The 16944-nt window shown below is 39.1% G+C and overlaps 1 protein-coding gene across 4 annotated transcripts in view; it reads right to left on the reverse strand.

The window, feature by feature from the left end:
* Positions 1–16944, reverse strand: part of AFF2 (ALF transcription elongation factor 2) — a 637776-nt gene that overhangs the window by 516067 nt on the left and 104765 nt on the right. The gene's annotated exons all lie outside the window — the stretch shown is intronic.

The following is a 16944-nucleotide window of genomic DNA, read 5'->3' on the forward strand; positions in this document are numbered from 1 at the left end:
AAAAGAGTGAAAGAGGGGAAGGGGGGACTGGGCAGTGGTTCAGCCAGTTAAGTGCACATATCACCATGCACAACAACCCAGGTTCAAGCCCTCACTCCCCACCTGCAGAGGGAACACTTCATGAGTGGTAAAGCAGGCCTGCAGGTGTCTAACTTTCTCTCCCTCTTTCAGTCTCCCCCTCCTTCTCAATATCTCTCTGTCCTCTCAAACATAAATATAAAGGAAAAATGGGAAAAAATGCCCACTGGGAGTGGTGGATTTACAGTGCAGGAACCAAGCCCTGGGAGAAAGAAAGAAAGAATGAATGAATGAATGAATGAATGAATGGAAGGAAGGAAGGAAGGAAGGAAGGAAAAAAATGAAAAGGATAAAAGAAAAGTGAAAGAGACCACAGCACTGAATCTTATTTCAACACAGTAGAGGGGCCTGGCTGGAACCTAGGTTATATGTATAGCAAAGTAGCCAAGGAGAGAGAGGAGATAGAGATGATGATAGAGATAGAGATAGAGATAGAGATGATGATAGAGATAGAGATAGAGATAGAGATAGAGATAGAGCTAGAGATAGAGATAGAGATAGAGATATGTTGTATTTCAAATGAATAACAACTTAGGGAACAGTACTGAAAAGACAATGAGCCCAGGTAAGACTGGAATAATATCCTACAATTACATACCTTTAGATAAATACAGAAAGAAATCTAAGCAAATACTGAATGCTAGTTAGTACACTCCTTTGGATATAGTCATTGGTTTGCAATTCTGAACCCATTTTCTGTGAATTCTAGAACTGAAAAAAAAAATACTTGAATGGTGAGTAATGGAATTCAGGTTTCTCACAGTTAGAGAAGAAAGATCTAAGTATGGTAAGGGAGAAGGACAAAATGAACCCTATGGTGCTAGACACGAATTAGATGCGGTTTAATATGTATATATATGGACATAAATGTATACAGGTATGTTTAATATGTGTATAGTTAATACAAATGTATTGTCATGTGTGCATATTAGAGTACTGTGAATACAAGTGTATTTGTGTATCTAATCTGTGTATACATATACTAGATACACATATACTGATACTTATATAATAGCTCAATATAAAATACATAAATAAACATGGATTCATAAATATTCACATATTATCTATATATAGCATTTTATTTTGTAATAGATACATTTTAATGGTCTTAGTTTTTAAATGAGATGTATTTATTGACACAAGACAGACAGGACCAGAAAAAACTGTGGCATATGTTCTGCCAAGAGCTGAACTTGAGACTTCAGACTTTAAAGTCCAGCTGTACCTGCTGTGCCACTTCCCAGGCCACACTACTCTTGTTTTTAATTTTATTGTTTGTGTATAAAAAAAAAAACAACCTCTTGGGAGTCTGGCAGTAGCCCAGCGGGTTAAGCGCATGTGGCACAAAGTGCAAGGACTGGCATAAGGATTCCGGTTTGAGCCCCAGGCTTCCCACCTGTAGGGGCGACACCTCACAGGCGGTGAAGCAGGTCTGCAGGTGTCTATCTTTCTCTCCCCCTCTCAGTCTCCCCCTCCTCTCTCCATTTCTCTCTGTCCTATCCAACAACAATAATAACTACAACAATAAATACATAAAAATTTTAGAAAAACAACCTCTTGCACTATTTCCCAGGAAGGCTTAAACTAAATGACATTTCGGTAGTTATTAGCACACTTAGTGCCCAGAGTATTTTTTTTATCATTTTACTGGGGATAAATCGTGGTTTACAGGACAGCTGTTGGAAACAGGTACAACCTCTTATCTCCCTGGAGTGTCTTCATATCATACACATCACTCGCATAAGTCTATTCCACAGTTGGTTTTAAATAGTATTTTCTTTTAAAAAAAATGTTTATCTATTTATTATTGGACAGAGACAGAGAGGGCAGAGAGAGACAGAGAGACGCCTGCAGCCCTGCTTCACCGCGCTTGAAGCTTTCCCCCTGCAGGTGGGGACCAGGGGCTTGAACATGCAACCTTCCACAATGCAGTGTGTGTGTTTAAACAGGTGTGCCACTGCCTGGCCCCTTACATAGTATTTTCCACTGAAATTATTTCTTGAAAAAGATTACATTCCATGGCTGGGAAAACAATTATTTTCAAATTAATCAGATTTATTTGATGTATAAGGTAAGGAAAGACTAAGGAATGATAGGCACATATTAAAACAACACGAGGGCCACCTCAATGGAACTCCCCTGGCTTAAATTTGGAACTATTTGAGCACTAAAACACGTCATGTGGACTAAGTGGTGGTGCACTCAATAAAGCAGACAAGTTACAAGGCACATGAACCCCTGACTCCCACCTACAGGGGACACTTTACAAGTGGTGAAACAGTGCTGCAAGTATCTCCCCTTCTCTCTCCCTATCTCCCCAGTCCCTCTCAATTTCTCTCTATCTCTATCCGATTGAGAAAAACAATCACAACACTTCAACAACAACAACAACAAAACACATCAAAAGTAATGTTTTACAACTTATGAAATCTTAAGATTCCAATTGAAACACAGAGAGAAGGAAGAGAGAGAAGGAGAAGATGGAAAGGCATTTGTGTTCACTATAGAAATCTGTTGGTATGCATGAGACCCCTTCTGTTTCATTTGGTTTAAATCCCCCCTGCTTAACACTATTCTATTTACATGACCACTGCATTCTATTTACATAACCGCTGTTAACAAGTTCCACCCTCCCTCCAGGGCATCGGTGGTTCAGTGATAGGATTCTCGCCTGCTCTGCCCCCTCCTTGTCACACTCTGATTTTCACCAGTCACTTTTCTCTCCACCCTCTCTATGTCACATCCTGTTTCCACCCTACTTGGCAAGTATATATAAAGACAGCATTGTGAGTTTGAGGGTACTTTACTTTTTAGTTTAGCTTAGCTCATCTTAGATTGTGCTGCGTCCTGCATGAATAAAGAGATACTGCCTACAGCTCAACCATGAGTCCCTGGTCGTCTGTTACCCGCCCGTGAAGCCAGCCCGGCGAAAACAACATAGCCCGGAGAAAACAACAGAAATCCAGCATAAATATCAATGGAATGGTTATATTTAGCTTCTATCATAATAATTGAGTCAGTGGAACCATCAGTGAATTAGCAAGGAAAGCTAACTTTAATAATTTTTACGATATTTCCAAGATTGTGCAACCACTAATTGCAGAGCATTTTTATTACCCAAAAGGAAAACTCTGTATTCATTAGGCAGTTACTTCCCATGCTCCTCCCTCAGCCCCTAACAACCATAATTCCTTTCTATCTCTTTTTAAAGTATCATCTTTACTTATTGGCTAGAGACAGCTAGAAATCGAGAGGAGGAGATAGAGAGGAAAGAGACAGAGAGATATCTGTAGCACTGTTTCACCACTCACAAGCTTTCCCCCTGCAGGTGGGAACCAGGGGCTCCAACTCCAGTTTTTGCACATTGTAACATGTGTGTCTTCACCTGGAACCATCCCTTTCTATCAGTATGGATTTGTCTATTGTGGACATTCCATCTAAATGGAATCATACAGTATGTATGTGGTCTTATGTATCTGCTTTCTTTCACTGAGTATGATATTCTAAAGGCTTGTCAATGTTCTAGCATGTACTAGAATGCCATTTCTTCTAAATGCTAAACAATACTCCTTTTTAGATATAACATGGTCTGTCATCCATTCAGTAGTTGATAGGCATGTCAGTTGTTTCCAGTTTATATGAGTAATGTTGCTCTGAACATTTACATTCAAGTGTTCCTGTGGGTATATGCTTTCAGTTCTCCCAAATATATACCTAGGAGTGGAATTACTGGTTCACACAGAAAGTCTCTGATTAACTTTTTAAGGAATCGCCAAACTGATTTCCACAACAGCTGCACAACTTTATATTCCCATAAGCCGTGTAGGCAGATTCCAATTTCTCTACTTCCTCATCAACACTTATTATAGTGTGCCTTTTTGATTATACTCATCCCAGTGGGTGTAAAGTGGGATTTTCATTGTGGTTTTGATTTGCATTTCCCTGGTGACTAATGATACTGAGCATCTTTTCATGTGTTTATTGGCCATTACTTACATCTTCTTTGACGAAATGCCTATTCATTAGCTTTGTCCATTTTTTAACTGAGGTGTGGGTGATGTTTGGATAAGGATCAAGATAACTGACATAGTCTCAAAGTTTCTCTCCACAAGATGTTTACTGCTTAGAAATAGAGAAAGAACAACTTTACGGGGAAGGAAACTGGCAGACACCTTCTGAATCTAGTGATCAGAATCAACATCACCAGTAAAGGGACAATCAACAGTATACGTTTCCTGAAGAGAAGAAAACATCACTTATGCTATTTTCTTGCCAGCAGTACCCACTCTGAATCTAATTACAAGAAAACACCAGCCACAACCAACATGAAGGTCACTCTGCAAAACACCTGGCCTGCAATCTTCAAAAATATCAAGGTCACAAAATAACAAAGACAGACTGAGAAATGGTTCCAGGGTAAAGACACTTCACTAGTATCACTTGGTGTTTCAAAAACACCATCTATAAAATCTGAGCAACTCTATATTAAAAATTGTATTATGCCAATGTTAGTTTCCCGAGATTGTAAATAATACACTATTACCTAAAGAATGATTTTGATTTTAGCAAATGCTAAAAATTTTAGAGGAGAGTACTATTTTACTTTACCAATAATTTAGACTTCTAAGTAGGTATTCAAAAAAGTATAGGAGGGAGAGAGAGAGGGATAGGGAGAGAGAAGGGGAACAGGAGGCAGAGAGGAGAGGAAATGTGGGAAATCTGGGGAAAAAACTAGATGACAGGTGTATGGGAATTCTTTGTACATGTCCTACAACTTTTCCATGGATCTGAAAACATAAAAGTAAAGAAAGCTAAAAATTAAGAAAAAATTCAAAAGAAAAATAAGCTTATATCATAGTATAGTTTATCTTTTTTTGTTATTTACACTAAGTAGAAAAACTATTTTAATCTCAACCCACTTATCTGAGTTTGGTTTGTTTTATTTTAGTGTGAGTGCTATGAGTTTGTTCCTTCAACAAAGTGACTAACACAAAATAGTTTCCTTTCTAAAAAGAATGTTTTTTTTTTCTTGCACTGTCTACAATTCTGTTTAAAGTAAAACATATTCATAAATAACTAGGTAATAATAGTTTTCTTTTTATGTGGCTTTTTAAATTAGAAGCCATAGCCAATGACCTGACATTACTTGGGGATTCTTTTACAAAAAGTGGAGAGGCTCTTTCCAAGGACAAGTTCCCTAAAAGCTGAGTTCACTATGATTACCACAGACCTCAGTGACTCCTAAATAGAAGCTGTCATATCACTGGGAACAGACACTGCTTAGGAACAGTCAAATTTGCCCAGGCAAATCTAGTGCTTCTCTAAGTATCTAAGTGCTAGGTCCCTAGTGACATTTTGGCAAGAGACACACAATGTATTCATTCAGTATCCACCCTCAGAGAGAACACTAGCCTCACAGTGAGGAGACAGCAGTGGGATGGCTTCCTACTGGAAAACTTAAAAGTACACTGTTCTCCCAAAAATATATGCTAGAGAGTCAGAGCCCAAAAGGACATTCACCTCATGTCACTGCACTAGGAGTGCTGCCTGCATCCTCCTACCTGTCCCCACCCCACACCCCACACCCCACACCCCTCCACACACCAATCCATGTGACTCCTTTTTCAGAGCTCTGAAGTTCCTCACTCTAAGGAGATGTGCTTGTTTGATCCTGTGTATCTGGCTACCTCACAGGCTGGATACAATAAAGCCCAGCCAGGAGTTTCCCAGCCAGCTTTCTGGCACAGTCTCCAGAGACGAAATGGCTGTAACTTGGTTTCCATACTCTGCATGTCCCCATCACTCTTTAATTTCATTAGGTTCAGCTTTCATTTAGGTTTCTGAGCAGCCAAAGACCCTTGCTATACTATTATGTGTAATGAAAGAAACATGAAACAGCATTTGTGTTAGGGGCAGAGATGACTAATAGCATCATTTAAATATATGACTACAGACACGTCTCTTTTCATGGCAAATGACAACAGTCACTTTATTTTTCCAAACATGGGTGGCTATGATATACATGTGGCTGATAAAAGCCTGTTATTCACTGAGCTAAATTGTGCTTGGCCTTGCAGTGAACTCGGAGAAAATTGTGCTTGTGCTTCTCAGGTAAAATTGAGCTCCATATAGATGTGTGAGCTCCCCCCACTACTATTCACAGACAGAATCTATGGGAGACAGTTTGCTAATGAATCCGGAGGCTCTATTCAGCCATTGCAGCCATCAATTACAGGCATCCTTGGGTTTTCAGTTCAACATGTGGGGCCTGACAATGGTGCTTAATTGTCACAACAAAAACATTTTTATTTCAAATTACTATTTGATGTTGTCTGCTGCTGCATTCCTGATCGCAGACACATTTGCCATAAGTGTACAAGGGCCCCGGTGTCTGAGGCTATGAAACAGCTCAGCCAGTGTGTTAATATGGGCTCTGTTCCAGCAGAGCTGACTGCACATACAATCTGTAACTAGGGGGACTTGGGAATTCAGCCTATGGGTAGTGTAGCCCTTTCCTCTTGGAAACTCTTGGAGCCTCTGTCCAGGGGAGATACCTCCATTTGAATAATTAAGATGAAAGCAGTGATTTTTTTTTGGGGGGGGAAGGGGTACTTCTATAAAATATTTCCCTAAGAGGTCTGATTTTAACCTTTATGTCTCTGGAGGTTCTCTGTAATATTTTTCTCTTCAATGGGATAAGCATGCTAAACTGAGACATTTTAAAACAGTCCAATTTGTTAAGTCAGTATGTCTCACAGTCTGCATTCAAATGTCCATCCCTCAGAGTGGCTGTTAGGTGACAAATCTGGTGTCTCAGAGTGTCCTTTGATGTTTTTTTTTTTTTTTTTTTATCCCCTGAAGAGAAAATTTATAAGTAGCATACAATATCAAAGGAACAAAGCAAGAAGCTCAAGAAACCTTATAGAACTAGACAGGGGGGAGTCGGGCTGTAGCGCAGCAGGTTAAGCGCAGGTGGCGCAAAGCACAAGGACCGGCATAAGGATCCCGGTTCGAACCCCGGCTCCCCACCTGCAGGGGAGTCGCTTCACAGGCGGTGAAGCAGGTCTGCAGGTGTCTATCTTTCTCTCCTCCTCTCTGTCTTCCCCTCCTCTCTCCATTTCTCTCTGTCCTATCCAACAACAACAATAACAATAATAACTACAACAATAAAACAACAAGGGCAACAAAAGGGAATAAATAAAATAAATATTAAAAAAAAAATTTTTTAAAAGAACTAGACAGGGCACAAGTATCGCTAGGGCCATTTTATGGCACCTCCTGCTCTGGACAGGGTGAGGAACAGAAAAACCAAATAAGATAGGGTCCACATCGTTAAGGAGCTCAAGCTTGGGGTTGAGTGGGGACATACCAGATAGAGTGTGCATGTTACCATGCAGAAGGACCTGGGTCCAACCCCCTTCTCCCACCTGCAGGAGGGAACACTTCAGGAGTGTTTCTTTTCTATTTCCTCCTTCTGTCTCAGTTTCTTTGTCCTATCCAGACAAAAAGGGAGAAAGATGGCCACCAGGAATAATGGTTTTGTGGTGTAGGCACCCAGCCCCAAGCCACAAGAAGAACCCTGGTGGTAAGAAGCTGAAGGTTGGCAAGATGGCTCAGTGGGTCAGGTACATGTTTTGTAAATCTGAGGCTCTAGGTTCAATTACCAGCACTACCATATGTCAGAGCTGAGTAGAGCATCTCTCTCAAAAACACTCACATGTGCAGAGGTTTGGGAATAAGTAAGAAAGTTCATATGTCTTACATGCCATCTGGTGAGATGGGATGCCATACACATGGGAAACTGCTTTGGTCAGGGAAGGTGGGTTGTCACAAATGTGGAAGGTTCAAATAGAACCTTCCATGATGGGTAGGAAGCAGTTGGAAAAAACAATGAGGAGAGGGTAGGTGCTGGGAAGACACTGTAAGTAGCAACTTGCCTCTTCAGAAACAAGGAAGGAGGAAAGGATCAGGGGGGTGTCAATGACACAGCACTGGGGTAAAGCAGAGGCACATGGATTCAATCCAGGAGTCCTTGTGAGCAGGTGAACATCACAGACACATGACTGCAAAACATCACAACTGCAAGGCACAAGCACACAGAGAGGACAAATGCCCCCTCTAGTTCAAGGTAATTGAAATTTTCTGACTGAAGCAGTTCAGAGGGAAACTTCAAGGCCAAGAGCTACAATGAAAGCAAGAGAGGACTAAACAAAAACAGGAACATGATGCTCCAAATGAGAAGCCTAAAGACAGAATTGGGGACTGCTACGGATGCCTCAGTGCAGTGTTCGTCTGATAATTACACAAAGAATCACAGAGGAGCTACAACCTATCAGCAGATGGAGAGAAGCCAGGCCAGTGACACAGTCCGCATTCTAATTAAGGCCCGCTCACAGCCTGAGAGGTGACTAGTATGTGGGATTCAATGCAAGTGACACACTGTGGTGTCCTGGTGAAGACATTTGGGATGTCTAAGAAAGGCTGAGATCACTGAGCAGATTTCTCTTAATGGATCAACAATGAGAAGAATCTGAGGCTGAAAGAAGACCACCACCAACCTGCCACTGCCCAGGAGTGTTTGGCATGGTGGAATACATAAGACCTGGGCTACTCATAGGTTTCTGTGACATGGTACGTCTTTGTTAGACAATCTATTTAAAAAGGGGTATATACTTTTCATATATGGGGTATATCCATTTATATGTGTGAAAACAGAGGACCACTCAGCTACTTGCAATGCCAGAAATCGAACTTAGATCCTCAGACATGCAAGTCACCTGTTACCTCCCTAGCTGAAGAAATTCTACTTAAATACCAGGCAGAAAACTAAATGATTATTAAATCACTTCCCTTCTCATTCTAAGAAAGCAGAGGCTTGAGAATCTTAGACGTAACAGTTGTGTGTGGAATAAACCAGAGCAAGCAACCTAACAATATGATTTATGAAATAAAAGGATTTGAACTCTATAAATAACATCCATTTATTCTTATTCTTTACACGTACACTATTACTGAAGACTGAATGATGGCTTTTTGCTATTGCCTGGTTGACATCACACACACACACACACACACACACACATACACACCACGGTAATGACAGTATTGATTCTGAAGAAACACTTTTAGAGACAAATAAAAGAACCACACAGCTGGCATAACAGAATAGGTCTAGATAGAAACTTCTTGGGAATAGTACATTCTTGTCTGTGAATAGCAATTGCATAATGCTCTCGAAAATTATAAGTCCTAATATCATCAGAGGTTTGGGGCTGCATTTGAAGGGATGCGATACCTTAGAGATCCTCAAGACAGTGAGTGGTCTATTCCATTTTACTGTAAATTAAGTTCTACATTTTCTCTTTAATAAAAAAGTAATAACCTGTGACCAGGAACACCGATAAAGTAGAAAAACAGAAGCTTGCATGTGAAAACATCTCAATTAAACCGAGAATCCACATATCAGGCAAGATAAACCAATTAAGCATTTTGACCAGAAAATATATATACTAATTATGTTGCTATAAATCCTGGATAATTCCACACACACTGAAAGAAGAGGGCACCCCATATTCTTTTCATTGAACTAAGGGAGTTAGAGAAAATGCTTTTTGTCTTGGGGGAATAGCCAACTCTTTTGGTTAAATGTAATATTCAAAATGTGCCTAATTCTTATAATCCAAATATGTGATACTGCTTGGGTTTCCATGACTACTGCTCTGAAAACCATATTAATTATTCAAGAGGCCCATGCCATTCTCCCTGCATGCCCTAAGGAATGCTGGGAACCGCAACATGCCATTATAAAGAGAAGAGCTGTTAAACAGACTGCATGACCAAATCTAAATAAGAAAGTTATTCTCTTGAAGTACTGACTTTGTACTGATAGCATTAAACAGCATTATTTAAAGGCTTTGCAACAAAACACAATGAGGGAATAAAAGAGTTGTGCTTCATGTTGAATATCTTCACAGTCTCTGTGAGACTGCGTAATTGTAGCCTCTGCTCATTCCTCTGATAGGATCTTCTTTTAAACCAAGTCAATTGCCTCACACAGAACAGTGCTAATTCTGTAACCACCTCACCACCCCTCCCCAAACCCATTGCCATTGAGTCACTGCAGAACTTGTGGGGAATCAGATAATCAAGTTAATAAGACAAATGGTGATCAGGCATCTGAGGGCCATATCTGTCAATGCCTGAATACCACAATAACCATAATTTGTGCAGTCTGTGATCTTGCCTTCATCATAAATAACATTATCAAAGCAGAGGCAGGGAGGTCTGAGTGGAATGGTATACCCAAGCACAGGGCTACTGATTTCCTGTCATAGCTAAACTCTCAGTGTCAATCCTATAGCAGGGCAACGAGGGCATTAGCAGCCCAATTACTCAAAGCCCAGAGCGGGAGGCTAGCTGCTCTCACTACCAGCTCTGGAGCTCCTTAGGGGTCACAGGCACTCAGCCATGACATTTGCATTTCTTTTCAATTGCATTTATTATCATATTGTTGCCTATGATGCACTATCATAACATCATTCTATGCTTCTATAATACATGGAATGATTTAAATATTATTTTTATGAATATTTGCATTTATTTAACAATTTCACTTATTAACAAAAGAGACTCATTTGTGCAGATAAAACGATTGTTGTGGGACACAGATGTAAGTTTCCAAGCTCAACTTCCAGCATTTTTGATTTGAGGCATTCAAAGACATTTACTTTATTATTGGTCTTCATTAACACTAAGTTCTTATTTACTACATATGTACAAATAGGAAAAAAAGAAGTGTAAATGTTCCAGAAGCAAAGAATGTGAAAGAATTCAGAGTGATGTGAATACACTGAATTTTGTACTGTATAATCTTGCAATCAAATTTCAAAATAATGTGACAAAAATTATACCCTGTGGAAATGTAATCACCTGCCACAGATGATAAAGAAATAAAATCACATGATATGTAACAATTATCTAAAACATAATGAACAGTCTATTTGCTAATTAAAGGGAAAATATCATGTATTGTAATTACTATTCAATATTTAGTAATATAATTTCTCTTTCGTTAACTTATGTGTCTTTTGGTGAATTAAATGCTGATGGAAAGGAATGAAAACTGTGTTAAATGCTTACTTCACAAATAAACAACCTTTATTATTAATTATTCTTTCCATCAACCAATTACCACTCAAATTGTCAGAAAGCTAATTACAGAAGGAAAGCCAACTTGAAAAATCTATTTAGTGAGATTTTAATTCAATTCAAGTACTATCTATTCAACCTGTTAAGCATTGGCAAAACAGTCACTGCTGTGTGAGACAAAAGAGGCATGGTTCTCATTTATCAAAGGCTTTCTGGTCTCCCAGACAAGGTACTCAGTCACCAGTCACACAACATGCACACTTACCACACCGCACGTGCACACACACACACACACACACACACACACACACACACACACACACACATACACGCCAGCCAGACATACATATAGATCTCAAAAGAGGCAGGTAATGTTAGAATGATAAGGGCTTTTCAGACTTAGTTTTTATCATCTCTGAAATGGAAATAATAAGTGTATTTCTTAGCTTTCTGCTGAAGATTAAATGTCAAGGTTAGTAAAAGTCATGGTCCAGTACCAGTAAGTGCTAGTCACTATGATTAGATATCAGTAGGTGGTTAAAGGCTAAGGCTAAATTCTTCCAATACTGAATTGTTGTTGTCTTCATGAACTACAGGATTCAGGAAAAGTACCATCAATTGGAACATCCTCAGTCACATCCAGTTGCTGAACAGTTTGACCCAAACAAGAATAAACAAGTTCCCATGCTAGAGAAGGAATCTGTGTGCTCCTATTATTAGGAACGATTTCCAGGTCACTGAGTGGGATCAAAGCAAGCAGCCCCAAAGCTGTGGTTATAGCTCAGTCTGTTGTACTGCTGCCTACAAGAGGTCATGAATCATAATGAAGAATCCACTGACATGGGTTTTGTCAACACCAGTATTTAGAAGACTATTTAATAACATAGGCTCAGAGAGCACCAACCCTCTCTCCTTTATCAAGAGGGCTAGAGGACCAAAGTCATCAGGATCCCAGAAACCTAGCTCATAGATTGGTGAGAAATGACTGCATGTTGTCAAATGACATTGAACGAAGGGCTGCAGATCCTGGAGGGTTTCCATGAATCATCAGCCCACTACAGACACGGGTACTAATTTGTGGGACGCTGAAAATGATCAGATTCAATGATTATAAAACTCTCAGTGAACACTATTTTTTTGTTGGGATGATTCAGGTCATCATAAACCCAGATACTATTGTAGGAAATATAGATATGGCTAAATCTTCTCTGCCCCACTGATGTGACCCTTATATTTACTGTCTTAAAAGATTGTTTCCCAGAGTCGGGTGTTAGTGCAGCAGGTTAAGCACAGGTGGCACAAAGCACAAGGACTGGAGTAAGGATCCCAGTTCGAGCCCCCAGCCCCCCACCTGCAGGGGAGTCACTTCACAAGCAGTGAAGCAGGTCTTCCCCTCTCGGTCTTCCCCTCCTCTCTCCATATCTCTCTGTCCTGTCCAACAACAATGACATCAATAACAACAACAATAATAACTAAAATAATAAAAACAACAAGGGCAACAAAAGGGAATAAATAAATAAATAAATAAATACATAAATATTAACAATTTTTTTGAAAAGACTTTTCTTATTCTTTGTTTCCTCCTTATCATGGCAGAGTACAAGCTTCTGAAAGTGAAAAAAATTCAGCTCTAAGCTTCTCAATTTGGAGTCTCAAAAAAACATTGACACACATTCTTGGTTTCAGTTGTCAACTCAGAACATGACAGCTAATACAGATTTTATTTTTAAAATATGACTTTTAATTCTCCTCAAATGTACAATGTCTCCCCCATCATTTAGCTATATCCAAGAGGATAAATTTCCAGTCTCCAAATTATTTAAGCCAAACTTGTTCCCAGAGCTACAAAATGCAAACAAAAACACAGAAGAACCCTCCCCCCATGTATGGAAATGAGAGACAGTAACCTGAACTGTGCTTTTAGTTTTTAATGACTGTTTGCATCAAACCTAACCCTCTTCCCCACATGCTTTTTCTTAATGTAATTCAAAAAAAAAAAAAAAAAGCCTGACGTTCAACTTAATGGAGTCTAATTGTAAGCTTTCCCTCACATTATTCTTCAAGTTTTTCCTCTATTCGTTAGGTTTTTCTCCATGTTATTCTTTATCATCATTTTGAAAAGCACAAGGCTTGTGTTGACAAGTACATCGTACATGCACAAACACCTAAAACTGTATACTCACTTGGACTTTCAAGTTCTCATCCATTCCACATAGCACTCCTGCCAGACTATTAGCTAGAGCAGAAAACTCACCTCACTCATGCCAAGTCTTCTTTAATCTCCCTTACTCCCCCTCTAGTAGAGGTGCTGCGGATCAAGGAAGCAGACATTTGATTATATAGTTGATCTTCCAACTGAAAAGCCAGCAAACCATTAAGTGTTAACTGTTACTAGTTGCCTGCCCAACACGGAAACCTTTCCATGTATCTTCTGGAAGTTAAGTGCATCTTACCTAACTACAGTGATAAATGTGTTTCAGTGTAATTTCCCTAGCACTTTTTTAAAAAACTTAGTCTCCTATTTTTTGTTACCCCACAGCAACAATTCCAAATGCCAGTGATAAAATACTCCCTGACAATTTTTTGTTGGCTTAAGTTGTAAACAATGGATTGAGTAACTCAGTGAGTCAACTCGATGACGCTTTATGACAACTCTATTGAGAGAATTCATGGGAAATGCAATTCATCCTTTTAAAGCATGTAATTCAGTAGCTCTTGCAGATACAGTCACTACCACTATTGAGACCCAGAATATTTTCATCACCTCCCTCCTAAAGAAACCTTTTATCTATTAGCAGTCCTATTCCATTTGCCCTTCTCTCTAGGCCCTGGCAACCACCCTATAGATTTTCCTGTTCTAGGTATTTAATATAAATGCAATGGTCCAATACATGGCATTTTATGTCTGCTTTCTTCTACTTAGCATAATGTTTTCAAGGCCCATCTCTGTTGTGGCATGCACTAGCCTTTGTTCATTTTTATGCATGAATAATATCCTATTGTATGAATAAATGGTGTTTATGTATGTTTTCTTTTGATTTTTGACTATTATGAATGAAGTTGTTTGGGGGACAGGCAGTAGTGCACCAGGTTAAGTGCACACAGTATGAAGCACAAGGACCCGCACACAAGGATCCTGTTTCGAGTCCCTGACTCCTCACCTGCAGGGGCGGTCACCTCACAAGAGCTGAAGCAGATATGCAGGTGTCTATCTTTCACCCTCTCTATCTTCCCACCCCCTCTCAATTTCTCTCTGTACTATGAAAAAAAAGAAAGAAAGAAAGAAAAAATGGCCATAGAAGTAGTGGATTCGTAGTGCAGGCACCAAACTCCAGCGGTAACCTTAGAAGGAAAAAAAATGAATAAAGTTTTTTCATTCCATGTATAAACTATAACATGGATTTGTTTTCAGTTCTCTTGGATATATGCCTACTAGACGTGGAATTTCTGGGTTCTATGTTTTTGTCTAACTTGTTCAGGGCACACCATACTTTGCCACTGCAATTTCACTTCTAGACATATATCCAAACCAAAACCTTCTTTTAAACAAAGTTTAAGAGTTCCGATTTCTCTAGCTTAACCTTGCCAACACTGGTTACTGCCTATCCCCGTGTGTGTGTGTGTGTGTGTGTGTGTGTGTGTGTGTGTGTGTGTGTGTAGCCATTTTGCACTGTTTGAACTGGTATTTCATTGTGTTTTTGACTCACATGTCTCTAATTGTTGAGGGGGTTGAGATAGCTGTATATCTGTTAATATTTGGAAAGGTGTCTACCCAGATATCTTTCCAATTTTCAGCTAGGTTATTCTTCTTTTGAATACTGAGTGTTCTATACAGTCTAGACACTAGAGCCCTATCAAATATATAACTTACAAATATTCTCTCTCATTCCATATGATGGTTGTCTTTTGTTTCTTTTTTTAATAGAGTTTTTAACTTTATTTAATTTCATAGGGCAGTGAAAAATAGAGAGGTAACGGGGACACAGAGAGATAGAGAGACCTACAGCCCTGCTTCACCACTTGTGAATCTTTCCCCCTGCAGGTGGGGATAGGGGGCTTAAACCCAAGTCTTTGAGCATGGTAACATGTACACTTAACCAAGTGTGCCACTACCTGGCCCCTTGTCTTTTCACTTTCATAACGGTCTCCTTTGAAGTACCCTATTAAAATGATTGCTAATGTCTGAGGATGATTCTTTTATAATTTCTGAAATATGGACTCTGTGTTGATGGTCCTAGAGATGTGTGATCTACTATTACTAAACCTTTAACCTTGCTCTGATCTAGCGAGATTGATTTAGGAAAATAAAAGACCTCAAACTTTCCAGATTGCTTTTACCAGTCTTAAGATGACACACTGCAATGTGTATACATCGACTCAAATGAACCCCACACTTTTGGAGAGAATTATCTGACTAGAAGAATTTGGGTTTACAGTTATTCTCACAATTCAGTATAGATGCAAGACTTTTTAAAATTCTCTTTCTAATCAATACTAACTTTTCCTTTACATTCAAGACAGATTTTTGCCCTCTGATAAAGTTTATTTTTTCTTGTTGTCATTCAGATCCAGGTAACTTACCAAGTAAGACCGAAAATAGTGAGGCATAGGATAGAGAACACTCTAGACTAAATAAAGTAGCATATCTGAATTCCAGAATATTTGGAAAGTAATGCGAGAGCAAGCAACTTGGTATGCTATTCATACGGAAGATCCCACATGTAAGGAAGCTGGGAAGTCAGGTTTAAATCAATAGCCCTAAAAATGGGACCTGGACAACACTTCAGTATGTTAACATACAAGCAGCTCCAGTAGCTGGGGTTTTGTTGTTATTTTGCTTTGTTGTGGTTTCACTTCTGTTATTTTGTGTTAAGGTCTCATCTAAACCAAACTGTCAAAGACACAGCTGTAATTAACACAATTGTGTATAGATAAACTTGTTTCTTGCCCTCCAAAACAGATATATTGGAGAAAGACATATTGGAATCTAACTCAGTATCTCATAATGTGGTCTTTTGGAGACAGCTAGTCAGGTTAAAATGAGTTTATTAGAGAATCCCCTTACCCCTGATATAAAGAGGAGAGATTTGTACACAGAGACAGATACACACACAGAGAAATTCACACAAGAATATAGGACATTCCTGATCACATCTATCTTTAGAACTCCAAAGAAGCATGGCCCTACCTATTTCACATTTCTAGCATCTAGAACTTAGAGACAGTACATTTTTATTATTGTAAGTCACAGTTTGTGGTGTTTTGTCACAACAGCCTTGGGAAACTAATATATAGCTCCAGAAACATGCACATAGCTCTCCAGGAAAGTTTGAGGTCTGTCATAGTAAAACCTCAAGGTTTCTTTCTTTCTTCCTTTCTTTATTCCTTTTTTATGGTACTTTGAGAACTTTTTATTTTCATCTGAAAAGCCATTATTTGATTATCCTGGGTATAGGAACAATGAAACTTTTTAAAAACAGGCTTACTTTTAAATTATTTTCTTTTTTACTTATGAGTGAAACCATCCAGTAGTTTTTTGTTTTTTTTTTTAATCTCTTTACTTATTTCACTGACAATAATCACCTCCACTTCCTGGCAAAGATCAAGGATTCTGAATCTGAAATTCAGATAAGAGCTTGATAAATTTTACACTCTGACTTATACTCAGAGGAAAAAAGGAGAAAATGTGTCTGGAAAAAATGCAAGGTAGGGCAG

This window comes from Erinaceus europaeus, chromosome X (genome assembly GCF_950295315.1).
Source record: "Erinaceus europaeus chromosome X, mEriEur2.1, whole genome shotgun sequence".
Classification (NCBI taxonomy): Eukaryota; Metazoa; Chordata; class Mammalia; order Eulipotyphla; family Erinaceidae; genus Erinaceus; species Erinaceus europaeus.